Below are 16,506 nucleotides of genomic sequence, written 5' to 3'. Positions count from 1 at the left end.
TTATATTGGAGGGCAGGGAGAGGTAAATCTCAGGAAATGATATATAAAATTGATACCTGAAAGATAACTAGGAATTAATCAGGGAAAGATTTGGAAGAAGAGACATCTAGGCCTAGGTAACAGCATGTGCAAAGGTCCTGAGGCAGGAAAAGGGGGTTTGGGGCCTTCTTTGGGCACATATCATATAGGATATGATTCCTGGAGGTAGGGAGAAATGGTACACAGTAAAAAAGGACTGGCCATTAACCTAGGAGGTGTTCCCTATTACTATAAAACAGTGAAGACCTGAGAGTTTTATTGGAATCTCTACCCTCACATAGGCAGATTAGTTATATAATTAACAACCTTACCCTGGGACATTTTGGAAACTATTGATACAAGCAGTACTATGCAAGCAGAGAGTGACATTCTACAGGCTATTGTAGGGGACTCAGCTGTGGTAGAAGAAGGTGGCAGGACCCTCTAGACTCCAGGACCCAGCTCTGGGCTTGTCACTGGCTGGGTGGGGCAGAGGGGAGTGGTTGCCAATTTCCTCATCAGAAGTCAACAGCAGGTTGGGGTTTTTGTCTCTCACTTTTGAATGTGGAGCAATTTATTTCCAAATGCAAACTATTCCTTATACTGCGTTGTAAGAGGGATGCTACTGGGTTAGGGGCAGGAAAATGAGGTGATCTAGTTCCTTGATCTCCATCCCTCCCTCACTTAGTTTAACTCTGCAGTTTTCCAACAAGGTTCAAAGTGAAGGAGATTGCTGGCAGAGCTACCCGGGGTGGCAGTGGGGAGGGGGTGGCAAACAGTAGCCCTTGGGCAAAATCCAGCCTGTCACCTATTTTTTGAAATAAAGTTTTATTGGAACACATGCCCATGGGTTTACCTATTGTAATGCCCATGGGTCTACCTATTATCAATTGCTGCTTTTGCTCAAATGGCCCACAAAGCCTAAAATATTTACTCTCTGGCTCTTGAAGGACATTTGCTAACCTCTGTATGTACCACAGATTGTCCATAAATTACTCTGTCAATGATCATTTCACCCTAAAAAGCTAGGAACAAGAACCAAGCAAAAGCAATACCTGTGAAATTATTTTCTTCATTTGAGAAAACTGTTCAGTACTTCAACAGCAAATGAGAGAGAAAGTGGAAAAGAGAGAGAGAAAGGAAGAAAGGAAGGACGGAAGGCAAAAGAAGAGAGAAGAAAAGAACTGTCTCCATCTGATCTCATTCTCTTATTTTACTAAGGAGAATGTGGAAGCTGGGAGGTCACATGTCCTGCCCAGTGGAACATGGGTAATGACCCGACTGCCTACGTCATGAGCGCTCCCCATACCCAGTAGGGACTACATCAAAGTGCTACCATTTTTCACTCTAACTTCCATTTGGGGTGCTTCTAAAAATGACACATTTTCCTTACCTGGGAAGTACAGGTGTTAATAGCATACAAACCTGCCATTTGGATAGTCCGAGAGTTGCCTGGGTCTCTGAGAATAGGCCCTTTTCTCTCTTTCACCATGACGCAAAGGAGGAGGAGGGAGTCCATTCAGGGACCCTGCGCCTGGGGTCAGGGGTGGCAGTGTTTGGGCTAGGCAAGTGCAAGCCATGACAACATTTGATTTGTGGCTTCCTTGACTCTCGACACTTGTCTGCAAACATTAGTCAGGCTTCTCAAACAGAGCTGATGGGTCTGAATAAATAATTTCAAGTACAGCTCACGCCAGCTTTCTGAGAGGAGTCAAGTGGAGGATTATTGGAGCTTGCCTTCAGCATATGCCCCCCGCTTCTCTCCTCTGCACTTGTCAGCAGCTGGGCCTGCTGCATCCACATTCATCAGTCCCTCCCGTTTCCTCTCCTGTTTCCTTCTCCCACACTGGCAAGGGTCACACGACCTCCAAAATAGGTCTGGCCAAATTGCATGAGGCTAGACTTCTTGGCAGAGTATCTGTTCTCTGTAGAACAAGCTGCAAGATGGACTCTGGGGCTGGGCTAATTCCCTCCTGGTTAGAAGGCGAGTGACCCCGAATGAGGGCAGCCTCACCCCAAGTGAGTCTCATAACTCACCGCCATTATCTCTGTTCTACTTCTCTGCTCTGGCTGCCCTCCGCCCCCCACCAGCAGAGAGACCATGGCTCTGAATTTTTGACCAAGCCTCTAAACCCCCTAAACCGTCACACCCCTTTATGAACTCCCAAATGTTCACTTGACCCTTTCAGTTTATGGTTATTTCCATCCGGTAGTTTTTTGTTTTTTTGGTTTTTTTTTGTTTGTTTGTCAGGTGATTTGGGAAGAAGGCCCCCCCTCTGCCCCCATGCTGGGCCAGAGGGCATTTGAGGCTAAAGCAGTTATTCTACCCCTCCCTCCATCCTCCCTGGCTCTGGGCTCACCTGACCTTGCCCTTCAACAGACCATGATCCCGACTCTCCAAGATCCTTGCTCTGCTTGCTCCTTTGAGCTGATGCTCCGGTCCTTTTTTTGCTTTCAAATTTGCTCCAATGGAGTCTCTCCAGACAACAGTGTTTAATCCCTCAACCTGTCCTGCCCTTCGCCACCCAATCCAGATCCTCTCCATAGTGATCTGTTTTTTTCCTAAGCACTTATCTCCTTTTAACCTGCTGTGGAACTTACTTATCTATTATTTATTTATTATTCTCTTCCCCTACCAGGATCCAAGATTCTCAAGGGCAGACTTGACTACCTGTTTTATTCACTCTGTCCCAAGCTCCTAGAGTAGGGCCTGATATGTGCAGACACTCAGGTCTGTGCGGAAAGCATGAATAGATGTCCTCAGAGTTCCTGTGACAATGACACAAATTAGAGATACCCTCTTTTCTTCCCACCTCCTACCTCCTTCCCATCTTGGTCCTCACTACATGGGCAAAGCCAACAAACACAGTAAGACACAGACTATTCAGTTCATGATGATAGAGAAGCTGGGTACATTAGCAAAGGCAAAATTTTCAACCTTCTCCTCCTCTGACCCTGGGAGCTTTTTACACACGTTGATATGAAATACTCAGGACCTAACAAAAATTTTATGGTTAGCCTGGAGACTTGTTTGTATAACAAGGAAAATAATTTCAGACCATATATCCCAAGTGTCTAAAACCTCATTTTTAAATTTCTCTACCTGTGTTCCATTCCACAGAGTAGCACAAAACATAGTCTTACCAACTCGGTTAAGTTTGGTCAATTCAGGGTTACTTCCTTAACCCACTTTCCCTGGCATGGGCTGTGTGCCGAGAGAATGAACAGAGTTTTGAGATATCAGGAGTTGGCTGTAGAGGTACCTGCACAAACTGTCGTTTCCCAAAATGCCCTTCCTTTGGGGACCTTAGCAATTACAATTCACACTGGACCCATCAAGGGCATCTTCTTGTCCCAGTTAAGAGACCAAATATAAGAGTCACACTTGTGCCACTCAGTCACAAGAGAGAAGGGCTTGGCTGCCTAAACAACTAGGGGACCTACTGCTATTTCTGGAGTACCCCCAGAACCCAAGGACTGGGGACAGCAGTGCACAGGTCTGAGAGTCCCTGCCCTCAGAGATTACATTGTCGAGGGAAGAGCCACATTGTAGGCACAAAAACAAAATAAAGAACGGGTGACGTGGGGTACTGTGAAGGGAGCCAGAGGTGGAAAGTTCTGTCGAAGACATGACATTTGAGCTGAAACAGAATGATGCGAAGGAAGCCACCATGAAAAAATCTGAAGGAAGGGATTTTCAAGAGGAAGAAACAAAAGTGCAAAGTTTCCAAAATAAGAATGAGTTTGTTCTGTTTGATGGAGTAAAAGAGGACTGTATAGCCAGGGTGTAGAGAAGGAAGAGAGATTGGAGAGAATTGCAGGAGAGATGTAGCTATGGTCATATCAGCTGTGAAACACTTTGGAAACAAGCAAAATTGATTGCTGGGTGCCCTCCCTCTAGCACCCTTGTGGTTCGTCTTTCCCTGTCTATAAACTATGTTGCAGCTCTACCAGGATGTGTTATCCTGAGAGCCATACAAGTGATTCTTGCACATAGAAATGCAAATTGTATCCAACAGAGAGGCAGGTGTTTGTTGCCTTCTAGGTATTGACTAGTTTGGTATCTGTATTTATTTTCAGCTTTCTATTGTATGTGTGTGATTTTGAATCCTCCTCTGAACTAGTGGTAACATCTTACTAGTTCCCTCATTAATAGTGACATGTTCATTTCATATTTGTGTAAGAGTTGAGATTTTACCTTCAATAAAATGGAAACATTAAACTCCTTTCTATTCTTCCTCCTCTGACCACTTTCTCTTGTTCTCTTGTTCTGAACAGTCACACATCTTGGAGTAAGTCAGAAGCAGAGGACACTCTCTTCCGTGTACAGAGGAAACAACCGGGGCTTGGAGAAGTGAATACTTACTGTTGGTTTGCTCACTTCTGTTCTGGTTTGCTCACATAGACGGGAGAGGAGTGCCACACCTATGGGTTCTTTAGGGAATGCATTGAAGTCGTTTTGGGAATGGGAAGGACTCTATTCCCAAAGATATGAATGTCCTGCATTGCCCAAAATCGTCCCCCAAAAGGAAGATATCCTCCCCCAAATACCATGATCACCCCCAGGGAGCAACGTTGCACTTGGTGACATTGATCCACAGAATGTTGCTCTCGTATATGGGGGCTTTAATGACGGCCCCCAAGAATCCTTCTGGGACCTAGACAAACATTCTATTCACTTACCAGATCACTAAATAGAAACTAGTTTTATGGTCATATTTCCTCTCTGGCATGCAGAAATGTTTATAGCCTTCAATAAAGACTGCTCTCTATTGAGAACTGAATTGAGTATATATTGTTTTAAACCTCAGCATCCTCCAATAAGATTTATATTCTTGTTTTGCTTAAGATTCACATTTTAATGTGGCAATAAAAACTAGTGAGATTGTCTCATTGTAAAAGATGCTGTTTAGTTAATTATCAGGCCCCACGCCACAAATCACAGTATTGGGTTTCTTGTACCCAGAAAGACTGTTATTTCTCCTTCCCTCCCATGAGTCACGTTGGTATGAGTTGTTCTGAAGCAGCGCTGAGCCTAGAGATAGTGGGGAGAGAAGAGTGGAAGGAGGTAACTTCCCTGTAGTGTGAACCCCCTACCAAAAGCCCGCCATGCATGCATTAATTCAGGAGGCAGTGTAGTCAATGGGCAGTGCCAGATCTTGAATCCAGCTCTGCCACTCACCAGCTCTGTCTGTGACCGTAGACACATTATTTATCAACTCTAAATCTCTAGTCCCATATAGGTTATAATGGTGTTGTTTCAACCTCCTGCCTTTGTTTTGAAAATTAAATTAGGTAATGGGTTGAAGGAGGCTGGCAAGAAAAGCAGGTCATGAGTGTGGGATCTTTCTTTAGTAGAGGCTGACAGCCTTGAGAAGCATCCAGCATCATGTTCCTGACACTTGCCCAGGGTCATCAGAACTGCGGACAAGTATCCAACGACTGGAAGGAGACAAGCAGACATCAGAACTTTGGAGATTCAGATGAGGGTTTGAGCAGCAAGAAGCAAGGTCTCAGGCAAGGATCAGGGCCAGATGAGGTCAGAAGCAATGGAGAAGGGTGATAGACACACAGGTAAAGAACAAGAATGGGGCTTGTTATTAAACCAGGTTACTTCTGAGGGATTTCTGGGCCAAGAGCAGGAAGCCCAGAGACTTCAGGTTATCAACAAAGGGCTGCCTCCCTTGAGAAGGAAAGTGGGGTGGGCAGCATCGAGGACTGCCAGGAGAAAATAAAACCAGTCAGTCCCTCTGCAGGACCCTTCGGCAGAGAACATGGTCTTCCCTTGAACAGACTTTGGTTTCCCACCTTGCCCATGCACAGGGAAGCTGGCTGGTGCTGGGGGCAGCCCTCACAGTCTAGGGCAGGAGCTGTGACGAATCAGTGATTCTAACGTCAGCTCCAGGGGAGCCTCGGGTGCCCCGACACTGATCTGGAGAGCCTCAGAGATTTCAGATGGATATTATCTCCGGTATCACCTCTGAACAATTGGTAATGGCTGCCTGGAACATTGTCTTGAGAAATTGTCTGAAGACCACATTTGGGGAGAATGCTGTGATTATTTATGTCTGCCAATGGCTTAGAAATGCCGAGTGAGGTATACTTGCTACCTTTTATCTGGAAGGAATGCAGCCAGTTCCTTCCAGCTGACAAGCAGCTGGAGCCTGCTGGTAGGGTGTTGGCGGAGGCCACTTACTCATTCATATATTCATTTATTCAACATTCCCAGAATAGCCTCCATGGGCAGCGTGCAGCACTGGAGAGAGACAGGAAGGGATGCGGGAAGAAGTTCCAGGGACCCTCAGAGCTATTTTATAGACCCCAGCATGCTTTAGCACTTCGTTTAGATTCAAATCCGCAAACAATCCCCAAGAAATAAAAATTATTATCATTTCAGTTTTTCAGGATAGAAAAGTGAGATTCATCTCGGTTTGGGTAATACCTGGTTTAATAATCCCGGCTATAATAACTGACGTGTCCTCAAACGCACAGTCTTCTGCTGAAGGCCTGGAAAAGGACGAAATATTGCAGGTCCAATGCCACTTGCCCTCTTTGTCATGTAACATCAGGCTTCCTGACACACGGTCCAGTTCTCCGCCAAGCTCTAAGTATTACCTAAACTCAAGGAATGTGTCTTCAATGAACTGGCCCATATTTTATCTCCTTACAAAATAGCTGCTTAAATATCCCTTGAGTATGCACTTTCTGAATCATTAAGGTCTCAGGGTGCATCAATTACACTAATTTGGGAAAGTGATCACATTCATGCAGGGCAGTTATTTTTAAAGAAAAGACATTTCAGTGTATTGATGGGGAATTGGTGTCCGGAGTATATAGATTTCCAGTTATCCCCTGTCATGGCAAGAGTCCATCGGTTTCCTTTAAGAAATGAAGAGCACATTATGCCTGGTATTAACAAAGATCAATTTCAGGAAAGGAAGACATCCAACACAAGGGAATTGAACTGAGCTGGGAATAGATGATGTAATATTTGAAGTGATAAGGGATAAGTCATGCTGGGACTCCAAGTTCTTGTGTAAATGATGATTAAATGGAACCTGTGTCCCTGCCTTTTGCTAAAGGTGATATTTCTTTACTGTAAAGCATAATGTATCTATTTTGGCATTGTCGGTGAAGTATGCAGTCAATAATTGGGCTTCTTAAACATTTCAGAATTCTTTGGTATTAACGTGAAGGGAGGGCCTTATCTTTGCTGCCAACTCATTTCTGCTCTTCAAACCGAAACGACAATCTTGTATAAGAATTTGGCTTTGGGTATTATCTTTCAAGAAAACAGTATTCCAAATTTCAATACAGTGAATAGAGTCACACAGACACCATGAGGATAATATGGGAGATTTGGGAAATAGAGTGAAGATAAACTCTCTGCTGAGATGAGAGATGTAATGAAAGAAAAGGAAAAGATGGAGTGAGCAGGAACAACACTGGTGCAGGGTTTCTATTGGCGGCTCTAAAAAAAAAAAAATACAACAGCAACTAAACTAGACGTTTTCTTTCTCTTTTGGGGTCTATAAAAGCTATTTAATTATTTAGGTCGATTCATATAGATGTTTAAAGCTGGAAGAGACCTCAGAAACCGCAACAGATGAGAAAGCCCAGGGAGGCAGTGTGACTTACAGGGGATCACAGTGTCCCTGTCTCCCAGCTTATAGGTATTTCTTAGTAGCTCAGTTTTTGTTTTTAAGAGGAAATCTTCATTAAACACACACACACACACACCATTGTTCCAATTCTTTTGATTTTGTTTTTGGTAGTGGTACTGACTTTTGAACATGCACCAAAAACTAGCACCATGATTGGATGCCAGAAATGCTAAGTTGGAACTCAAATGAATGCTGAGGTGCTGTTTCCAAGTTGCTCGCAGGCTGGCATTCGTGACATCTCCCACTGACACACAGGGTCATTCAGGAACTAAGAGCTCACCAGAAGACAAGAATCATTTTTATTTTTTTTTTAAGATTTTATTTATTTATTTGACAGAGAGAGATGACAAGCAGGCAGAGAGAGAGGAGAAAGCAGGCTCCCCGCTGAGCAGAGAGCCCGATGCAGGGCTCTATCCCAGGACCCTGAGATCATGACCTGAGCCGAAGGCAGTGGCTTAACCCACTGAGCCACCCAGGCGCCCCAAGAACCTCATTTTTTTTTAAGATTTTATTTATTTATTTGACAGAGAGAAATCACAAGTAGGCAGAGAGGCAGGCAGAGAGAGAGAGAGAGAGAGGAAGAAGCAGGCTCCCCGCTGAGCAGAGAGCCCGATGCGGGACTCGATCCCAGGACCCTGAGATCATGACCTGAGCCGAAGGCAGCGGCTTAACCACTGAGCCACCCAGGCGCCCAAGAACCTCATTTTTAAAAGAAAGAAATCCATTTCACCATTTTTTCTAGGCTAACCACTAGGTGTGTACTTTGAAGGACATAATGCAAGGTGAGGAGGTAAGCTAGGAGTCAGGATTCTCAGCCTCATAGACACATCCCAGGGTTTTCCTGGACAGGAAAGGGGCTGCCATCATGACACCTAGAATTCCAGATCTAAGTGAGGCTTCCTGAAGCTTTCTTTGGTGTGAGATGCTACTAGCACAATAGTTAGCAGGAAAGGCGGGCAGTGTTTATTAACATGGAACACACAAAGATGTTAGCCCAGAGGCCTGAGCTCCAGTCACAGCCCTGCTATTCACCAGTTCCGTGTCCTCTGGCACGATCTGTTTCCTGCCATTAGGCTCATTGACCTCAAGGTCCGTAAGGACCTGTCATCTATCAGCCCAGTCCAGACCCCTCACTCCCTTTGTCCACCAACCACCATGACCACACCTTGAACCATGCCACCCCACTCCCACTCCCTCTCCCTCTCCCTCTCCCTTCATGTTGTCTGAAATTTGGAATTTTCACTCTTGGCCGTTTCTCTATTTCTCTCACACATGTCAGCAGTCTCAACCAAACACAGTTCTCTGACTCTGCTGGGCCTCCCAGTTCCTTGGGGCTCTGGGGATCCCTCCTTTTCTACTGTTGTTTTTCAGTGATAGTCACTCCACTAACACTCTTCCCACTACCCTCCTGTGCCTACTGAGTGTCACCCTTCCCTTGGCAATCAGCGCTCTGATGATCCCACTCTGGAAATCCAGCCACCCACTTCCTCAAGTTCTGCTACTTAGTGGTGCCTGGGAAGCCTATCATGGAGCCATCCTTACTGCATTATGGATGCCAACCTCTTGGCATCTGGAACTTTTTGGTCTGGTTCTGTAATGACCAATGTAATCCTTTACCACTCCCCTCAGTCGCTCTACCCTGTCCCTATTCCTAGTTTCCATCCCCTCATTTTTGCAACAAATGGCTTGACTTTCTGTTCCCTGAGAAAGACTCAGTAGGGCAGTTCCTGAACTAACCCGAAGTTTCCTGGAGTCTGAGTGACCTGAACCGGGAGACCAGAGAGCAGTTCAGACAGGTGTAGTCTAAGCTTGAGGGAAGACAGGTGGAGCCAGAGGGAAGAGAGGCCAAGACATAGCAGAGAATGGAAAACGAAATGGATAGTTAAGGTAGGTTCCAGCGCAGGAGGTCCTGAAGCTGAGGCAGCAGGATTCATTCAGACCCTCCTCCGGAGGACCCTATCTGTGCTTCGTTGGATTTCTAGTTCATTTCAAATATCACCTAAAGACGTTAGAGTCTCCTCAGCCTGAAAGTCTTAAATTGTCCAAATCACAAGTGAATTTGCTCTGAAAAGCATTTTCAGGTCTAGAGTAAAAGATGCTGGGCAATAAAGTTATATTCTTCATATTGAGCTGGGCTGAGGGAACTCGTCCCTGAAATTTTGCGACTCAAATGGAGCCCTGGCTCAATTATTTTCCCATTTGTTTTCATCATCTGACTTCTCAGCAGGTAGAGACTTTTAGCCTGGGGGAAGATTTTTGGTCAGGCATCCCGCTCAAGGCATGGAGCTGTAAAGACGCTGTCAGATCAGGAGTATGCTGGGTCGAGTGGTCCTTCTGTGGTCAGTTTCACTGCCTCGTCCTCACTTTGTTTTTCCTTTGTGTGTTTTGGGTGATTTACAGAATCCCTAGCAGGGTGGAAGAAACTAATGACCCAGAGCAAAGGGTATCTGCTCATTTGGCTTCTCTTGGTCATAAGATTTTGATGTCTTTTGGCTCTTCCTTGATGCAGGAAAGTAATCAATAGCAAGTTATTTTTTAGTTGCAGCTCATGGGAATCAATTTCTTATTGTGGAAAAATCTCGGTGTACAGACACGCCCCAGGGACCCTCTGGCCAATGTGAAGGGCTCTGTCCTGCATTAATTTTCCTGGACAAGGTACAGAGGTTGAGCCTTTCCCTGGGCAGCAGCTGGGGCAGTGAGAGAGGAACTGTGAAACGGCTAAGAGGAAGCTTCTATATAGGAGAATGGCAAGATTCTGGCCAACCTCTTAGCTGAATCAGCAACGCTGAAATGCCAGTTGGACCACTGGGCCTCCTTCCTCAAGAGCTGAAGTTGATATCAGATAATGGGCGAGTGGGCAGTGGGCCGATGGCCCTGCCACCAAAGAGAAGAGCCAGTGGTCAGTGGAAAATCTGTGGGCCAAGGCTTCTTGCCACGTATATTTATCTAGTCATGGACATGTTTAACTTTCCAAAACAAAGGCAAGTCAGAAACCCCTCTAAGTGAGTGTTTATTCTTTAATAAGCCAGAATGTTTGTTCTTTAAAGAGTCCTAGACAATTTATTCTAGAACAAAAGTTAACAAATCCTGTTAAGTCAGTAAAAATGTTTACCCATTAGGTTCATTGATTTATAATAGAAACCCTCTCCTACTTCCAAAATAGGCTTCAGGGAAAACCACCAAGAGATTTATGCTGGCACTTTCAGCTCCTACCCTCTGTTTTTAAAGTGGGGCTGAGTTCCTTGTTCATAGTAACTCTGAGTGACACTTCCTCCATGGCTTTAGCTCTCGCTGCCTCCAGGTAATAATGGCCTCCCACTCTTGATAGTTTCTGGGTGCTTCAGCATGCCTTGCTGTCTCTCTTAACCCTGCCCACACCCTAGGAAGAAGGCTTTTTGTTAGAGTTTCCTCACTGAATTCTGTTTCTTGCTGGGATTCTTTCCAACATGTTGGAAAACCTATCTGGTTGTAATACTTACTTAAAACCATCTCTGGGAATGCCTGGCTGGCTCAGTCATTAAGTGTCTGCCTTCAGCTCAGGTCATGATCCCAGGGTCCTAGGATCGAGCCCCACATTGGGCTCCCTATTCAGCAGAAAGCCTGCTTCCTCTGCTGCTTCCCCTGTTTGTGTTCCCTCTCTTGCTAGGTCTCTGTCAAATAAATAAATAAAATCTTAAAAAAAAAAAACCTCTGTTCTTGGGCCAAGTGTCATCTGTTTATAAAAGGAGCCAGCCCTGATGTGGTGCTTTGCATGTCTGTCCAGTGTGATGTTTGTTCAAGCTTCCATTCATGAAATGTGCCTGGGGAAGTAGACATCATCAGTTCCATCTTACAGAGAAGGAAATGGACTCACTGGAGTTTAGGAATGTTTTCGAGCTCCATGACTAATTGGGGTTACACGGGTCAAGATCTCAGCTCTCCAGCAGGCTCTTCTAGCCCAGATGGTTCTGACCCACCAGCAGCCAAAGGAAAAATGGAGGCTTTGCTTTGTTATTTACTCTTCATCAGTTTCTAAAGACTTGAGAGAAATGTTTCTGCTGAAGGGCCACCCTTAGCACAACCTCCAACTTCAAAACAACAGATCTCCTTTCAAGACCATGTGTGATCTTCTTCCCCTTCATTTCCACATAAGAGTCCCCTGCTGCTTTTACAAATCTTCAACCTTTTACATTAGGCTCTGTTTCAAAGGTCTTTCAGAGATCCTGACTGAGAATGGCCGTGCTGGGTTTAGCAAAGGAAGAGAGCTCTCATTTAGTCATTTCAAGTATGTTTCTTTCTTTCTCTGTCTTACTCTCTACCTGTTTCCCTGTTTCTGTGTGTCCCTCTCTTTTTCCTCCCTCTGATCATGACTTATAGGCCTTATAGGACAGGCTGACAGTCCTTTGTATGCTGGGCACCTAGATACTAACAGTGGGAAGTCGTGGCCACCTCTAGGCCTCTGACCAGAGCCCATTAGAACTGTGATCATGGGGGCGCCTGGGTGGCTCAGTGGGTTAAGCCGCTGCCTTCGGCTCAGGTCATGATCTCAGGGTCCTGGGATCGAGTCCCGCATCGGGCTCTCTGCTCAGCAAGGAGCCTGCTTCCCTCTCTCTCTCTGCCTGCCTCTCCATGTACTTGTGATTTCTCTCTGTCAAATAAATACATAAAATCTTTAAAAAAAAAAAAAAAAAAAAAAAGAACTGTGATCATGGAGCCATGGTGGCTCAGCCCCTGCCAGAACAGTGGCACTGAAGTAGGGAGGAACAGGGAAGAAAGACCTCAGTCTTTGTTTCTCCTCTCACCTTCTGATCTCCCGCTGGTGCTTCCCAATGGCCAAGACCAACTGTGGGCTAGAGGGCAAGGAAGACTGGGTGATGCCACATACAGAGGTAGCTTTTGGGCAAACAGCAAAGTAGAGACAGGCAGATGTGTATGGAAGCAGTGGAAGGGGGCAACAGGTGGGGAACAATAGAAGATACCCAACGTAGTGATGATTCTACCTACCAACAACAGCAAGACTGGTTAGTGGGATGAGTGAAAGACACTTTAGTTCATTACTTCAGCCTCTCTCCCCCCACTGGTTTCCAAACTAGTGTCAAAGCATTTCTTGATGAGTTTTGGGAGTCCAGTGAGTAAGTGTGTCACTCTCTGAAAATTTCGGTTCTCTCCACTCTCTCTGTCCCTTTGCCTTGTGTTCTGTTAGGTGGGACCATTGAAGTCATGTTGGGAGTTGTGTCTTTTTCTTCCTCCTGCATTCTTCTCCTTTGCTGACCGCTAGAGAGGAAGACCAATTTTCATCGATAGACCCCCCAGACTCGCTACGGTAGAGGTCTATCCATATGGCAACAACAGATGTGGCATGCTTGCTTCCAGCCTTCACCTGATACAGGAGATTATCTTACCATCAAGCTGATGAAGGTTAATTATCGGCACCCCCGTCCCACTCACATAGACCCTTGTAAGGGCCCAGAAATTTCATATCCATAATGTTGTATTATTTTCCTTAAAGAAGGCCCTCACAGTTGTACAAATTTCAGGGCCAGAAAACCTGGATCTGTCCATTCGTCTCTATATTTGTCCCTGAAGGTAACCTTTTCTCCCCATGACTGGTTTGGCAGTGTCTGCAGAAGCCAAAGCAGCACTAATTAATACACGATAGCTCTATCGGCAGAGACTCCGGCATATGGTCCAGTCAATGGCCCAAACAAAGGAGCATTTGCAGGTGTCACCACATTCTAATAAAGCTGCGGCAGTGAAACACGGTTGGTGACACGAATGACAAAGGCAGGCTGCTGAGGACTGGCCAGTCACAGATGAAGCTCTGAGGCTCTGCAGCTTAATAAACCTTATACATAACACCAGGGGGGCAGCCCCCCCTCATCCGCTGGCTTGCCCTCTTGCACACCTGCTTTCTGGGGAGGCGTAGTGAGGAGAGCAGGCCTGCTGTGCTAACCTTTCCGGAACAGTACCTGATTCAGGCTGCGGGGAAGCCAGCATGGCCTCAGCACCTGGGTGTGTGTGTGTGTGGACGCCAGCCCTGGGACATGGGGCCCTGGGTTAGGTCACAGAAATGGAGCGGTGGCTAAGGCTGCCAAGCCCAGGGCTCAGTCCTGGCCAGTCAGGCGATACAGTGCCTAGAATCCCTTGTGCCATTGGCTTCAAGAGGGACTGGGTTTAAGAGGCAGATGCCTTAATAATGCTGACCCCTCCCTCAAAAAAACCAGCCAAAGACACACTCCAGGTTGAGAAGCTACTAGGCAGCAGCACTGGTGATGAAAAAAAAAAAATGAACATTTTCTTTATATTGATCTATCATTTCAGTACCTACCCAGAGCCTTATTTAGGGACAGAAGGGGAAGACAAGAGCCATAAGAAGGAGAAAAGAAGGATGCAAGAATATGGCACTCACAAGAGGGATTAAGAGCCAAGGCTCTGGAGGGCTTGATCCCAGCCACATTACCAGCTCTAGCACCTTGCTTGAGAAACTTAACCTCTCTGGGCCTTAGTCTTCCAATTTTGTAGAATAGTAAAAATAGTGCCTCCCCCCTACTCCCTGTCAGGATTAAATGAGTTAACACACATATAACCCTGTGAGGGTTCCTAGCCCAGAGGACGGAGCTCAGTAAGTATTAATACAATGTCTTCTGTCCTCCCATAACATCTCTGGCTTGGAGCACCGGCTTAATTGGAGAAAGCGTGGGCTTTGGGTAGAGAGGACTAGGGCTCTGAGCTTCCCAGCCACAGGGTGCTGGCCTCTTCACTTTCCCCTCAGCATCTTCCATCTGTGAAGTCAGAATCCCAGTAACCTCTGTCTCACCAAGTTCATTCTAAGCAGCAGATGAAGCAGGAATGATGCCTGAGCTTTCCTTCTCTGGGAAGAACAGTGGAACATTGGTATTATTTGGAAGTCATACAATTATTCAGACACTTGGACTTTGCCTGCCTCCCCGGCTCACGCATGAACCTCCTCCAGGACCCTTCCTCTATCCTGCGATTAGAGCTGCGGTGGAGGATGGTCAGGTTCTCCGAGAACAACCAGTCCTACCTCTGCCAGCTCATGGGACCCTGGAGGGCTCCACTGTGGAGTGAACTCATTGCAGAACCGTCGCTCTCCCCTGGGATGAGGTGCGGCATCATGAGGGGCTCAAAGTGGCATGCGGAGTCCACCAGCTGTCTCGCTGGCTGGGCCTGGAGGGGTTCAGGGAGCAGGTCTGTGTGCTGGGCCTCAAGAACGAGGAAGGCCCACCCTGGCACGTGCTCTGCCTGCCCCTTAACAGCTGGCAGCTCTGCTTAATGAACTGTGCTCAGAGCCACGAGGAAAGGGGCTTTTTGATGGGCAGAGTTATTAGTGCTCCGTTTTAATGATGCCTCCTGGTGTTTTCTCCGCTGCGTTCCTCTCACTTGCCCTGACAGTGCAGCTGGCATCACCCGCATACTGCCCGGGACAAGCACACTGCACTCCTGTAGGTGGGGACAAGTGCAGGCCGACTGGAAACCAAAGGTCATAAGCCTTCTCTTCCTTGGGTCAACTAAGTAGGCCCTTCTGGCCTTGACTTGTGGGGCCCAGGAAGTGCCTCATGTCAGACTGGCTGACCTTTGGGCAGGAGCTGATTTCTAACCTCTGGTGTAGACAGCCCAATCGTGGAAAGGAAAAGAACAACTTGTCAGGGGCTCCTTCAGGTCCTGTCAACAAGGTGGTAAGAGTGGAGAGAGAAGAGATACACCCAACCCTTCCCAGTAGCTCTGGACACATGGGGCCTGGGCCTTGAGAGGAAGTGTGAGGCGAGAGGGAGGGAGGGGACAGTGGTTTCCTGTAGAAACTGCTCCTGCCTGTCTCGGGTCCAGCACAGAGAGAACTGCTCTCAGAGAATGAGGAGGGATCTCTCAAAAGTAAGAGATTATCGAGGGAGGTTCTGTTGGTGGCAAACTCTCTGGACATTGGTCTGGAAAATGCTTTCCTGTATTCTCAAAAGACACTTTCACAGTGTATAGCATTTTTGATTCTCAGCCTTTTGGGTCTGGGATCCCTCTACTTCCGGCTTCCATGTTGCTGTGGAGGAGGCTTGTGGCTGTCACTTGCTGTTCCTATGATCTAAGTTTCCTTTCTGCCTGCTTTTAAGATCTGTTCTTTGACTTTGGTATGAAAGCTGTTTTACTACAGTGTGTCAGAGTTTGGATTTTTTTTTTTTTTTCTTTATTAGCCTGCTTGGGTTTTACTATGTTTCCATCTCTGGAAAGTCCTCAGCCTTCACTCTTCCAATATTGGCTCTTCCCATTTTATACGCACTCTGCTTGGGTCTGTGGTTGACCTTCTCTCTCCTCCATGCTTCCATCTCTCAGGCCTGTATCTATGGGAATCACAGGGGACTGGGGCTGAAGTGTGCTCCCCCAGAAAGAATTTACATTTGCTTCTTCCATCTGCCAGGGATGCTTTCAACATTGGGCTGCTCTGAACTAACTTCCCAATAACTAATGTCCGTACTTTTTGGTCTGTAAAGATAGTGTGAATTCCAGCTCCAAACCTGTATGGAAATACGGAAAATGGGATATTTATTGGGGAGAGATTGTTCTTCTTCCTAGGGCCAAGGCAACTTCAGACGAGTTTCCTTGTTTGTGTCCTTGGGAAGAGCAATACCCCACCCGCCACACACCCCTCCTCTTATTCTTTTGCTGAGAGTGGAATGTGTGGGGAATCTCTGTCATTCCAACTCCCTGCATCCCCAGCATGGTGACAAAACCCAAGACACTGGAATGGATGACGGGGGGGGGGGGGGGGGGGGGCGCGACCCGACAAGGGGAGCTGGTCCGACCCCGCGCTGGGTCCTTGTCTCGGCGACTCGCTGAC

At 46.5% G+C, this 16,506-nt stretch overlaps 1 long non-coding RNA gene across 1 annotated transcript in view; it reads left to right on the top strand.

Annotated features, from left to right (window-relative positions):
* The first annotated feature begins 15,478 nt into the window (after positions 1-15,478).
* The window catches only part of LOC131998857 (uncharacterized), a 34,979-nt gene continuing 33,951 nt past the window's right edge, over positions 15,479-16,506 (top strand). The window contains exon 1 of the long non-coding RNA XR_009398894.1: positions 15,479-15,551. This is a non-coding gene — a long non-coding RNA (uncharacterized LOC131998857). The remainder of the gene's footprint in view (positions 15,552-16,506) is intronic.

This window comes from Mustela nigripes, chromosome 13, assembly GCF_022355385.1.
Source record: "Mustela nigripes isolate SB6536 chromosome 13, MUSNIG.SB6536, whole genome shotgun sequence".
NCBI lineage: Eukaryota > Metazoa > Chordata > Mammalia > Carnivora > Mustelidae > Mustela > Mustela nigripes.
The sequence above is the reverse complement of the archived record's forward strand: the minus strand, read 5'-3'. Positions and strand labels throughout refer to the sequence as shown.